The 14,866-nt window shown below is 35.9% G+C and overlaps 1 protein-coding gene across 13 annotated transcripts in view; it reads right to left on the bottom strand.

Moving 5' to 3' along the window:
• Mef2a (myocyte enhancer factor 2A) overlaps positions 1-14,866 on the bottom strand; it is a 128,844-nt gene that overhangs the window by 82,781 nt on the left and 31,197 nt on the right. The gene's annotated exons all lie outside the window — the stretch shown is intronic.

Below are 14,866 nucleotides of genomic sequence, written 5' to 3' on the forward strand. Positions count from 1 at the left end.
AAATGTTATCAAACTGTCGCTTCTACTTCAGCACCTTGTGCAGTTTCCGGGCTCTGCTTCTTCACAACATGTTACAATTTCAATGCATTAGCTGACTGAGACAGCATACCACACCGTGAATGAGAAAACCCAGATCCTACTAGCTCCCAACATAGAATACCATTAAACTAGCTAGACATCTTGGCAATTTCTAAGTGAAAATAACTTTTTTAACAAGAAAGTTGAAAGTAAATGCATTATATGCATCATGGAGGCTAAAATATAATTCTCAGATATTTGGTGTGATGTAATCCAAATATAAGTATTACTATTAAAAACTGTATCTATTTATTGTATAATGTTATTAATATTTATGATCCCAAATCAAAATGAGTATTAATAATATTTCTTTACCTATACCATAGAAATCAGAAAACATAAAATGGAAAACATTTCATAATTTATTTTCAATAATTGGAAGAAAACCTGTATGTGTAAAAAGTTGTAAACCTCACACACAAAAACTAGAAATAAATACTATGAAATCACTGTATCTCCTTCAGCAAAGAACAAAAGTACTCCAATGAAATGGAGCCAAGAAACAAGCAGGTATCACTATCCTAATATCTGATAAAAATAAACTTCAAACTAAAATTAATCAGAAGTGATCAACAATAGCACTCATTCTAATCAAGGGAACAGTTAACCAAAAAAAAAAAAAATTACTGTCCTAAATATACATACACCAAACTCAGGAGCGTCCAATTCCATTTAAAATGTACTACTGGAATTAAATGCACAAATTAACATCAACCCATTAATAAAGAGTACGAAAATTAAATACCCCACTTTCTCCAGTAGATAGGTCTTCTGGAAAAGAAAGCAGTGAGACATCAGAACTAACTGACAGCCTACACATCTGATAGTCAAAAGTCATCTATAGAATATTTCACTCAAACACCAAAGAATATATAGTTTGTTTGTTTGTATGTTTGGTTTTTTTGAGACAGGATTTCTCTGAAGAATATATATTCTACACAGCAGCACAAGGAAGTTTCTCTACAACAGATCTCATCCTGGGCCACAAAACCTATCTCTGCAAATTCAGAAAGATGCAATAACTCTTTGTAACCTATCTGATCATAATACAATAAAACTGAAAATTCACAGCAAATAAATCTCTAGTGAAAACATAAACTCATGGAGATTGAACAATTCATTACAGAATGGGTCAAATTAGAAAAAAAAAAAACATTCCTGGGACTAAATGAAAACACAATACAACAAAACCTCTAAGACACAGTGAAAGCTGTCCTATGAGGTACTATATAGTTCTAAACGCCTAGACTAAACTGCTGGAAACAGCACAAATAAATGACGTAAAGATGCATATCTCAAAAATTTGGAAAAATAAGAACAACCAAATCCAAATGAAGTCAACTGCAAGAACTACTAAAAATCACAACAGAAATTAATAAAATAGAAACAAATGAAACAACAAAAATACACACAGACACACACAAATAAATGAATCTAAGAGCTGATTCTTTAAGGAGATAAACAAGATCAACAGACTCTTGGCCCAACTAACCAAAAGAAAGATGACCCAAATTAACAAAATCAGAAATAAACAGGGAAGCATTACAATAGACACCAAAGAAATTCAGAATATTGTAAGGGAATAATATAAAAACCTGTATTCCATTAAGTTGAAAAAACTAAAAAAGAAAAAAAAAGGTGAATTTCTAAAGTCAGCCAAACCACCAAAATTAAAGAAAACATCATCAACAACAACCTAAACAGACCTATAGCAAGTGAGAAGACTGAAGCCTTACACCTAAAAAGTCCAGAACCAGACAGATTCACAACAAAATTCTACCAGACTTTAAAAGGATCTACAGTCAATCCATCTTAAACTAGTCAAAAAGTAAAAACAGTAGTATTGCCTGATTCCTTCTATGAAGCCAGTATTATTTTAATACAAAAATCAGGTAAAACTACAACAACAAAACCCTACAGACCAATATCCCTGATGAACATAAATTCAAAAAAGTTCAATGATACAGACATACAGTAAAAGATTATCCATCATGACTTAGCTGACTTTATAACAAAGTTACAGGGATGGTTCAAAACAGACAGGTCAATAAATGTAATATACCACATAAACAGACTTAAAGACAAAAATCACATGACTTATCTATAGATTCAGAAAAATCTTTTGACAAATCCAACAAGCCTTCATGATAAAAGTCTGAAAGAGAACAGGACTAGAGGGAACATATCTCAACATAATAAATGCTGTATGTGAGAAACCCAAGGCCTACATCATTATATATGGAAGAAAGACTTGAAGCAATACCACTGAAATCAGGAACAAGAAAGACAGGGCTATATAAGAAAGTCAAACTATCTTCATTTGCAGATATGATATTATACATTAGAGTTCACCAAAATTCTACCAGAGAACTTCTAAAAACAAACAAATTCTGCAATGTGGCAGGATAAACAATCAACTTCACAGATCAATGGCTTTTCTATACAACACCAACAAACATATAGAAAAAGAGATCATAGGCATACTTCCATGAACCCTCAATGAAAACAAAACATCTAAGAATAAACCTAACCAAGGAGGTGAAGGATTTTTACAATGAAAAATTTAAACCTCTGAGGAAAGAAAGACATTAGAAAATGGAAAGACATCCCTTGTTCATGGATTGGTGGAGTTAATATTGTGAAAATGTCCATTCTGCCAAAAGCTATTTACAAATTCAATGTTCACAATCAAACTCCCCATCTCATTCTTCACATAAATAGAAAAACTATCCTAAGATTCATATAGAACCACAAAAGGCCCCAGACAGACAGAACAATCCTGGGCAAAAAATAACAATGCTGGAGGGATTATCACTCCTGAAGATTATATTACAGAGCAACAGTAATAAGAACAATAAGGATCTGGTGCGCGCGCGCGCACACACACACACACACACACACACACACACACACACACACACACACACACACAAAGACATGTAGGCCAATGAAGCAAAATAGAAAACTGACACATGAGTATATGTAACTTTGGCCACTTAATATTCAACAAAGAGCCAAAAATAATATACTGGAAAATAAAAGAAAGTATCTTTAACAAATGGTGCTGGGAAAACTGCATATATACATGTAGAAGAATGAAATTTGACCCATATTTATCATCTTGCACAAAATCTAATCCAAATGGATCACACCTAAATATGAAACCTCAAACTCGGAAGCTGCTAGAAGAAAACACTGGCAGTACCCTACAGTATACAGGTGTGTCAAAGGACTTTCTGAATAGAACTTCCAAGAATTAATCCCAACAACTGACATATGGGACATCATAAAACTAAAAAAACTTCTGGATAGCTAAAAAAAAAAAAAAAAAAAAAAAACTAAGTGAGAAGAAAGGCCTCAGAATGGGATAGAATCTTGGCTAGTTATACATCTGACAGAGGATTAACATCCAGAATATATAAAGAACTCAAAAAAACAGAGTCAAAGAAAAAAAAAACATTCAAAAAATGGGCCTTGGATCTAAACAGAGTTCATTGCCCTAGCAGTTAGGTAACTGCTGTGGAATATTCCTTTTTTACACTGTGTGAAGATGTGTCACTATGATTGCTTTAATAAAGAGCTAAATGGCCAATAGCTAAACAGGAAGAGGCTAGGCGGGACTTTTGAGTATAGAGGTGCTCAGGGAAGAAAAAAGGTGGGGTCACCAGCTGAACGTAGAGGGAACAAAACATGCAAAAGGAGTGGTAAAAGCCATGAGTCATATGGCAGCACGTAGATGAATAGAAATGGGTTAATTTTAGTTATAAGAGCCAGTTAGAAACAAGCCTAGGCTATATGCCGAGCTTTCAAAATTAATAAGAAGTCTCTGTGTCATGATTTGGGGGCTGGAGGCCCAAAACTGCTTGCTACAGTAAACATCAATCAAAACCCACTTTGACATTTCATCATACCCCAGTTAAAATAGCAAAGATCAACAAAACAACCACAACAAATGCTGGAGGAGGTGTGGGGTTAAGGAACCTTCATTCACTGTTGGTGGGATTGTACACTATTGAAGCCACTTTAAAAATCAGTGTGGCGAACTCTCAGAAAGCAAAAAACTAACCTATCAAATAACCCATCCATACAATTCTTTGGCATATCCCCAAAGGACTTCAATTCCTCCTCCATAGATACTTGCTCAGCCACGTTCACTGTTGTTCTAGACACAACAGCTAGGAAATGTAAACAACTGACAAATGCATAATAAAATTGTGGTACATATATACACTACTGAATACTACTTAGTGGTAAAGAAAAATGAAATGATGAACTTTTCAGATAAATGGATAGAACAAAAAAAAGACATATTGAGGGAAGTAATGCAGACACATTAAGACAAATATCATATTCTCTCTCATCTGAGGCACATAACTCCAAATTTTCAAATTTTCAAATGTAAGTATGGAGTAATTGCATAAATCAGAAAAGTAAAAATGGACTACTGGAGGAGAGGAGGGCTAGAATAAGGGGAATAGCAGGTACAAGTGATCTGAAGTGGTAAATGGAGGAAACATAGGTTCTATTTAGGTATGAGGGTGAGAAAAGGGAAAAATAAACAGAGAAAGAAGGAAGAAAGTAAAATAACAGTAAAGATATCTGAAAAAGTCATAAGGAATAATGTTACTATCTACCTAAAAACACTTACAATACATGTAAGTCAGATAATATTCACACATAGTCTAAATGAAATTTCCCCACCTGGACTGACGATGCTTCCCACACAAGAGCCACACAGACTATCTAACAAAAACCCCAACACCAGCATGAAAAGCCCTCTTTTGACTCATTAGTCACATTTGTCCAAGAGACTCCCAAAAGGTTATAGGTTATTGCTGTTGCCCTTGGGCTTCCCTAAGAGGTGGAAGGTTAGTTACTGATGCTGAAGATACCATGCACTTTGTACATACAATCCAGAGGACCCATGCTGGATGTGACCTGAAAGCACCATTCAAGGTTCCAAAGAAGGGAAGAAACCAATAGTCTTACCTAGCTATGATGCCTATGAACCACAACAACCAACATGGCATGATAACCCTAAGAGTAAAGTAGTGGCACACATACCTTGGTGGTAACCAACAGCTCTCTAATTGGACTTAAGACTCTCTCAACAAGAGGAAAACCAAGTCTGGTTCTAGAAACCTAGCCAACTATCCAAGGCTAATGAAGTCACACATCTTGAAGGAGAACCTATAGTCACCACTTTACTAAACCACCAAGATCTCTAGCTACATTCTAAATATTTATCTTTATACCCACAGATAAGTGTACCTCAGCACTCATCAAGGAAGCTTCGCAGCAAAAGTCCTGCTGAGTGAAAGAGGGGACAGAAAGATTGTAAGAGCCAGAAGAACAGGAAGTTTGCTATAAGATTGTGTCTCCTAAAAAAGCCAAGAAGCTACATCCATGAAGTTTCACCAGCATGGCTACCTAAACCTAAGCTGAACAAGGACAACAATAGACATGATAACATGGAAGAAGAAAGTTCATGAAGCCTCAACCCTAAGCAAAGAATGATAGCGATTAAGGAATGCTACATGTGAGAAATAGTCTTCCCAAGGAAAGAGTACACCATTTGGTTATTCAATACCAAATGGTCAGCCCTGAAAACATAGATACAAGTAACATTATAGAGACTGAACAGATTGTATTTAAATATTTAGGAATTCAAACATGCGTACACACACACACACACACACACACACACACACACACACACACACATACACAACCATTAAAGAAAGAAAAAGAGACCATGAATTTGAATTAGAGCAAAAGGAATGGTATGTGGGAGGGAGGAAAGGAATGAAGAAATGATGTAATTACATTATAACCTCAAAAACTATAAATACAACCATTCTCGTGCCCCCAAATTTCTTTCAAATCCATGGCCTCTTATTAATTATGATTGCTACATACATATGTGCAAATAATTGATATAACCTGATGAGTCCATTTAGTATTGCTTGTATGAATATTTTTCAGGGCTGACTACCTGGGATTAGATAACCACGTAATGGGCTCATCTCTCAGGAAGATTAATTCTCACTCTCTGGGCAGTTTTTAATTTCCTGTGGGGTAGGGCCCCATAAATTTCCCCCTTTTACGCTGTCGTATCAACTGTTCAAGTCTTGTTTAAGTAACCATATTATTAAGATGTCATGGGTGGAGCTTTCTTACAGCCAACTTCCTGGTTCTCTGGCCTGTAATAATCTTTCCACTCCCTTCTATGCTCTTCTTCTATCCTCTTAACCACTGAGCCACTTCTCCAGCCCTCTGAAATAATTTATTTCATCTTTCAATGTAACTTTAGCTCTATGTTTAAAAACAATCTCAAATATATTTTAAAGTTTCAAGAACTGTAGAGTAAACTCACTTCCTGAGCCTTAGGCATAGGGCTGTGTTGTAGATGTATTAACTGGGGCTATGTATTCCACAATCAGTGTTCTCTGCATTTTGACTGGTTGTGGCTTTCTGTGATGGTCTCCAATCAGCTGTGAAGACACTTGAGGAGTAGTAAGAGCTACACTTACCTGTGGGTACAGATGACAGTTAGGAATTACACTGGTTCATAAGAGTGTCAACAGCAGATTCTCCTCTGAGATCTAGAACCTCACTAGCCATGTCTGGTTGGCTAAGTGGAAAATATCAGGCATGATTTCCATCCTGTTGAGCAGGCCTTAAGTCCAATTAGACAGCTACTGGTTATCACCAAGATTATAAGTGCTACTACTGGACCTTTAGGACTAGCTTGTCATCCTGATTATTGTTGTGGTTCACAGGCATCACAGCTAAGCAGCACTATTGAATGGTGTATCTATTCTCTAACAATTAAAATTCATGGACATCTTAAAAGAACATGTGAAGCATGTCCTCATCAAGTATGCTTTTGTTAATTATCCTAATAATATTCTTTTCACCCTCTTTTATAACATAAAACACCAAGGAACTGGGATACATTTATCATGTGGCATCTGTAGGAAAAACTTACAGTGTAAAGGGAAGCAGAGGTCAGATGTCATGAGATAGGGACTTTTTTATTTATTTATTTATTTATTTATTTATTTATTTATTTTGATTTTTCGAGACAGGGTTTCTCTGTGTAGCTTTGCGCCTTTCCTGGATCTCGCTCTGTAGACCAGGCTGGCCTTGAACTCACAAAGATCCACCTGCCTCTGCCTCCCGAGTGCTGGGATTAAAGGCGTGCGCCACCACCGCCCGGCCGGGACTTTATTTTAAATGTAATAAAATCTAGCATTCATTTTATCCTGGCTCTGTTTTTGTGTGACCTTGGAAAAGTCCTTGACTTCTCCAAGCCTAGGTATAAGAATAACAATGTCCTTTGTACCATATTGGTCACATTGGTAAGCATCAAACCAAGTGCTAGGCACTTATAAAGTACTCTGTATTTTTAGTATTTAAAATTCTAGCATGTATAAGGTACTTTCTAAACAAAATATGTAATCTGAAAATTATAACCTCTACTAACCATACTACATTTAACCACTCATAAGCATCATAATATTAGCAGGATTCTTTATAGTTTTATGAATTGCTGGTTATGAAGAAACAGTCACTATGCTTTTTAAAATATGAATTTTGTTCAATGCATATATAATTATAAAATAAATACTGCTGATATTTGTAAGACAATTCCTATTTCTTTAATTGCAACTACATAAATAGAAGAATCAGAATTTAAAATAGGATCTTTAGAATAAATCCCAAGTAAAGAAGTTGAGGATTAATTATTGGTTGTTTGTCTCCCTCCCCCTTGGACATAAACGAGTTCTAGGTCAACTACACATTGCTTAGGATTATGCTGGTAGTGAATAGAAAAACAAATTTAGAACAGACAGTAGAACAACACACATGCAAAAAACCTGATAAAGATGGAGAAACTCTGAGCCATCCTTGGAACCACTTTAACAATGCTCTCATTATAAAGAGATGATAAAAATCCTCATTTATTTCTTTTATTTTTTTTTAATTGACTAGCCTCTCTATTACACTTGTAGGAAGAAAAAAAAACTGACACCTACAAGCAAATGTACCACTGGTTATTCATTTGTTTCCAGAAGGAGAAGGACGTAACAGATATTTCAACAATGTTTGCTAGGCCCTTTTATATTTTTCATAACAAATCATATTCTTTTCTTTGTCACTTCATCCAGTAATTTTAATTTAAACCATGAAAATGCTGTATTAATGATATATTATGTACTGATAAGACTTTTAAGTCAAAATATCAAAAGGTAGATAAGGCTAGAGATATTCCTTGTAAGTAATATAGACCATATAATGAACACATAGGTAAGTCATTAAAACGAGAGCTTCCTACTTCTCTTTGCAACAGACTGAGACCATTACAGAAAACCATAACCAACCAAAATGTGGAGTTGTGGAGGCCAGTCCCAAGGACACATTTACATTACAACTCCTGCACGGAAGGCTCAGGAATCATTTGGGAAGAGTATGCAGAGAGACTGTAAGAGCCAGAGGAACAGGAAGTTTGCTGTAAGATTGTGTCTCCTAGGGGTATCAGACACTCCACCATAAAGTCTCACCAATATGACTGCCTAAACAAGAGCAGAACAAGGACAATAGACTACACTAATGGATGGGAGCCCAGGAAGTCTCAACCCTACAGGCAACTAAGGAAAACTGGGGCCTGGGAAAAAAAAAAAACTTCCAGGGGAAGAGCACATCAATTGGTTATCTAACACTAAATGATCAGTCCTGAAAATATGCATGTAAGTAACAGACAGATGGAACCGGCTGTACTTAAGTATTCTAGAATGGGTGTGAACAATTAATGAAAAAGGAGCCTATGAATTGAAAGGAGTATATAGAAGGGTTTGGACAGAGGAAAATGAAGGGAGAAATGCTGTAATTATACTATAATCTCAACAACTAAAAAATGTTTTTAATGAGAGCTTCCTATGCAGTTCTACACAAAGCAGACTTCCGATAACCTAAAAGTACTCAGTAAAGCAGTGTTTATAAAAGGAGGGTAAGGAGGGTGAAGAGATGGTTCAACTGTTGAGTGTTTATTATTTTTCCGAGAACTCAAATTTGGTTGCCAGTACCCATGCTTGGTAGCTCACAATGTCATCCACTACTAGCCTTTGTGGAAAAGAACACACAGTGACCTACATTTTCACACACACACACACACACACACACACACACACACACACTATAAAAATAAATCTTTTTTAAAAGGAAGACTGTAAGAGTATTTTAAAATAAGGACTCAAGTAAACACTGCTGAACCCAACCTCAGGACTGTTGGGAGACAGCAGTATAATGGCAACCTTGTTGACCACTTACTTGTAGCCACTTACTGCTTCTGAGATCCTGGTTAAGTGCCTTAGAAACTACTTTACAGTTCTCTCACATCTGGCCAACCAACCAGAATCCAGTACTAATTTCAGCGAGGTTTTACTGGTATATTCAAACATGTCCTTGGGTGTGATTTATTCATTCTCATACTCTTTCTCTTTTTCCCTCTCTCTCCCAACTACTCCTGCAGTATGCAAGCCCTGCACGGGCTCACTCTGTGAATTAAATGCTTTCTTTTATAAGCTGCCTTGGTCATGCTGTCTCTCCAAAGCAATAGAAAAGTTCTAAGACAATAGGTGATTTAAATAAAAAAGTAAAAATAAAAAATAAAACCCTCTACATAAAAGTAAGTATCTCTGCAAAGAATTTACTGAAGGGATTATTCCAAAACCAGATCCTAAAGAGGCTAGATGGGTAAACTAAGCTTAACCAACTATAACTGGTATTTAGTAGGCAAAAGTAAGCACTGCTAAGCTCTAAATCTTGAACCCTGACACTAACAGTGCTCAGGTAGGTACATTGTACTGTGTGATCTCATCCCCCTTAGTTTTCATGTGTAGTCTTAAAATGAAGGAGGAAATGTTTCAAGACCTAAGAACTCAGCAAGATCAAGATGTAATCTTATTTTTTAAATGCTACCAATTTACTCCTAACTATACTTCCATTTTATCAGCTGTTTATTTTTTATAATTTTAAATATTACATTTTTAAGAACAAGACTATAATATGACATGAAGAATTTTTAAATCTAATCATGTTCCATAAGGAAAAAAGTTCAGCCAAGACAGTTTTTTGGTCTGTTTTTCAGACAGTGTCTTACTCTGAGCCCCTGGCTGGCCTTCAACTCCTATGTAGACCTCCTGAGCATAGGGTTAAAGGTATGTTCCACCTCACCCAGTTAGAGTTCAGGTTTATTTATTTAATGGGCTTATTTATTGTGAATGAATGTTTTGCCTGCATGTATGTCTGTTCACATGTGTACTCAGTACCTGTGGAAGCCAGAAGGGGTGGCAGATCTCCTGGAACAGGAGTTCAGACAGCTGTGAGCTATGGTGAAGGTGCTGGAAATCAAACCCAGATCCTCTGGAAAAGTGGTATATGCTCTTTAACCACTGAGCCATCTCTCCAGCCCCAAAGTCCTTAAAGTAGTACAAAAGCAAATGTACTAGCCTTGTACTCAATAGAGCCAATGTTAAATCCTAGCTCTACTGATAACTAGGTATTAATGATCTTTATTAAGTCATTTAATCATCCAGTCAGTTTTTTCACTGTTAAAAATGAAGTAGGTACTGTATAATTCTCTGGCCATAGGAATGTTAATGTAATAAGAAAGAAAATTAAAGCACATAGCCCCTTACAAAAAATTCTAGGAATAGTTTCTCAGTCATTCTCAGTTTTGTTTGTTTCAAATATTATAAGATGTGAGGCATATGGTAGTGGTTAATAGGACAGGTTCTGCTGTTAAGAAACCTGTATTTAAATCTGGCAAATCTTCAGAATAGTAATAATACTCATAGACTTACAGAGACTAAGACTCCGTGTGTGTGTGTGTGTGTGTGTGTGTGTGTGTGTGTGTGTGTGTGTGTGCGCGCGCGCGCGCGCGCGCGCGCGCATATATATGGTTAGCCAGTAGATTCATATTTGGCCTAGTATTGTAAGTAAGTAATCAATAAATGCTGAAAATTACAATATCATTCAATTAATATGGAAACTATGAAAATGTTCTTTATATGTTTTAAGTAACCACTTTTGAGAGCTTGTATGGCAGTGGGGAAAAGCCAGATGGGTTTTTTTTTATATGAATTGTGTTGAATTTGTTGGCATTGAAAGTGACACAATTTTAACACTAAGCATACCAGTTCATAAATGTAGTATGTCATCGCATTTATCTGATTGTTTTAAACCTCTTTCAGTGACATACTACAATAGTGCTTTGTAGTTTTCAGTATAGAGGTGTTCTACTCTGTTTTGTTTTGAGCAGTGCCAGGCTTTCTATATAACCAAGGCTGATCTAAAACTCATGATCATCCTTCCTTCCTGAGCCTCACTGCTGAGATTATGGGCATAGGCTACCACTCTTAGCTAATGTCCCATTTCTTTCTTTTATTAATGTATTCCAAAGCATTTGCATTAGAAAAAAATACTGCAATTATGCACAATTATATTGGGTCCTCTAACTGCAAACATTCCTCAACCTACAAAGGGCTAAATCCTGATATGTCCATCATTAACTGGAAATAGTTTAAGTAAAAAAATGTAGGCAATATATCTAACCTGAGCTAGGCAGTGGCAGCGCACACCTTTAATCCCAGCACTCAGGAGGCGGAGGCAGATGGAGCTCTGAGTTTGAGTCAGCCTAGTCTACAGAGTAAGCTCCAAGGCAGCCAGGGCTGTTACACAGAGAAACCCTGTTTTGAAAAACAAAATAAACAAACAAACACACACACAGACACACAACCTGCTGAAGACCAGAGCACAGTCTAGCCTAGACTAGCTTAAAACACCCCAAGAACATTGACATTGGCCTCCAACTGGGAAAAACCACACCTAACACAAAGCCTATTTTATAATGAAGTATTAGATACCTCATGTAATTTAGTAATTGTATCTGCTTTTGTACCATCCGTAAAGTTAATAAAAGACTAACACATTAGAGACCATCTGCACTACATACTAAAAAGGGAGACATGGTCTACTTTGATATTCAGAAACAAATACCAAATAATTTTAATCCTAACTTCTATATAAGAGAATGCAACCATATACCACAAAGAAGGGAAGAAGAAGAAAAAAAAAAAGATGTCCTAAAGTCTCTTACAAAAAATAAACAAAATATACTCAGACACATTCATCCTACTATAATATATAACACAACCAATGGTTCTTTGTTCTTGAAGAACTATTTTCCAATTTCACTCAATAAAAGGATATTTTTACTAATATTGACCATTAAATCCAAGCAGAAATTCATGTTCTAAACTAAGACTATGGTAAGCTCCTGTTTACTGAAAGTGAATATTCCATTCTATTGTAAATTACATTGAGAATGATTACACACTGAGAATGGAATCTGTTGTATGAATACAGTGACACTTCTAACCAGCACTTCATGACACAAGGAAAGCACAATGCTGTATTTTGAATACAACTCCTATATGCTTGAAAAGTAATGCTTCTGTCATTTTCATACACACACAAAAGAGGGCACATCCTACAAACACATTTAATTTTATAACTTAATTTTTCAAATAAAATACTACAGATTCAAGAAATAAGATCAATAAAATATTTACAGAAAACGTAGAAAAAAGAAAGAAAGAAAACACTGAAAGGGGGATGCTATTTTCATTAGTGGTTAGAGTACAGGGTTCTCATGGCAAATATTCTGGTCTGTAAAACAAATCATGATGACCTAAGGCCACTATGAACCAGTGCTAGACACATCATGCACATGAAAGTGAGACTAAGGAGGACCAAACTCTAACTTATCCTCTACTCTGAGCCTTGAACCCCAGAGGGCAGTATCCATCCATAGCCAGAAGAACCTGCAGAGTCTGTGACCTAGCTATGATATCTCCAAACTAGCTATATGTTAGAGAAGCTACACAGAGAAACCCTGTGGGGGGGAGGGGGGTTAGAACAAGGGAAGTGTTCTGTATTGGTCCTGCCTAAAATTAAACTGTCAAAATACCACTTTTCATAAGGTATTTATTTCTTAAATTTTAGGTTAAAAATTCAATGTATCAAAATACAAAAAAAAAAAAAGATTTGGTTAGGTGAGAAATTAAAAACACTTTAATTGATTAAAATATATCATCTTTATATTTTAATTTGTAAATCTCTAATAACAGGTTATATGCCATCATATGTTTCATTTCTACGTTTTATAGTTAGAGACATTTAGAGATAAATGCTGAAAAGTCACAGAAGCTTAAAGGTGAGACATTAAGTAATAGAATCTACATCTGTTAGAGAAATAACACATCATTTTCAAATAACAGATAATCCAGTGCCCCCACCCCTAAAGATGTGCTGGTCATAAGTATTGGCTAATGAAGCATCCTGAATTTGCTAGATAATTGGACACTTATGTCAATAATCACTCCTGCTAACTCTATAGTGCGCTCAAAGATTTTACATATGCTTCCTTAAAACACAACATATTTAAAACCCATAAATTATTAATCATGACTAAAAAGACATGACTTTAAATTGTTTATCAGAATTAGTCTACAAAACAATTTTTAGAAACACCAATGAACTGTCAATGATTGCTAGTGACTCACTTCATTTCTTTTACTACTTCATTCTATAAAACAGTACAAGAATATACTCAAAACTCTACAGGAAAGTACAAGAACTGAGCCTAACCATAGGGAACTTTAAGTACTTACAAATAGGCAAAATGTTACTCAAATTATTAGAAAATAGACTATGTTAATTGCCCTTAATTAAACTAAAGCCCATTTACACATAGCTTTTCATTCCCAAGTTATGCCTATCAAAGAGCAAGTCTTCATGTGGAACATAAAGGAGACACAGAATACACATATGGCAAGTTTCAGAAAGGAAAATTCTCATCCTTACCACCAACTTGCTCTTAAAATACTTTTTCACTTGTTAATGCAGATACTTAGGGCCAACCCAAATACTTTTCAGGACAGCATAGTAATTTCTAGAAAAATTGTTTTGCAAAAATTAAATTCTACTTAATGTTAAATACATGAGAAAATTTAAATTCAAAGGTTTACAACTACCCAGGGTTTATATTCAAATGAGAATTGGATTTTATTATTATCACCCCCACTGCATGTAAGAAACTTTTAGACTGAAGGACACTTTGCTTCAGTTGGAATAGTAAGCATTTCCTTTCTAATTTCTTAGATCACCAGCTACCATTGAATGGGCTCTTCTACAGTCAAGTTATAAGGCTATAAATATTAATATATAGTCATAAGAAACTGATATGCCTATAACATAAAAACCAATTCTTTCTGCCATTTGATTACTAAAAAAAAGCCTTTGTTAAACAGCAAAACTATTCTCTTTAAGACAGGGTCTCGGGGCAGTGGTGGCGCACGCCTTTAATCCCAGCACTCGGGAGGCAGAGCCAGGCGGATCTCTGTGAGTTCGAGGCCAGCCTGGGCTACCAAGTGAGTTCCAGGAAAAGGCGCAAAGCTACGCAGAGAAACCCTGTCTCGAAAAACCAAAAAAAAAAAAAAAAAAAAAAAGAATTTTAGGCCGGGCGGTGGTGGCGCACGCCTTTAATCCCAGCACTCGGGAGGCAAAGGCAGGCGGATCTCTGTGAGTTCGAGGCCAGCCTGGGCTACCAAGTGAGTTCCAGGAAAGGCGCAAAGCTACACAAGAGAAACCCTGTCTCGAAAAACCAAAAAAAAAAAAAAAGACAGGGTCTCATTATGTAGACAATACTGGTAGGGATCTC

The sequence above is a fragment of the Peromyscus maniculatus genome, chromosome 1 (assembly GCF_049852395.1).
Source record: "Peromyscus maniculatus bairdii isolate BWxNUB_F1_BW_parent chromosome 1, HU_Pman_BW_mat_3.1, whole genome shotgun sequence".
NCBI lineage: Eukaryota > Metazoa > Chordata > Mammalia > Rodentia > Cricetidae > Peromyscus > Peromyscus maniculatus.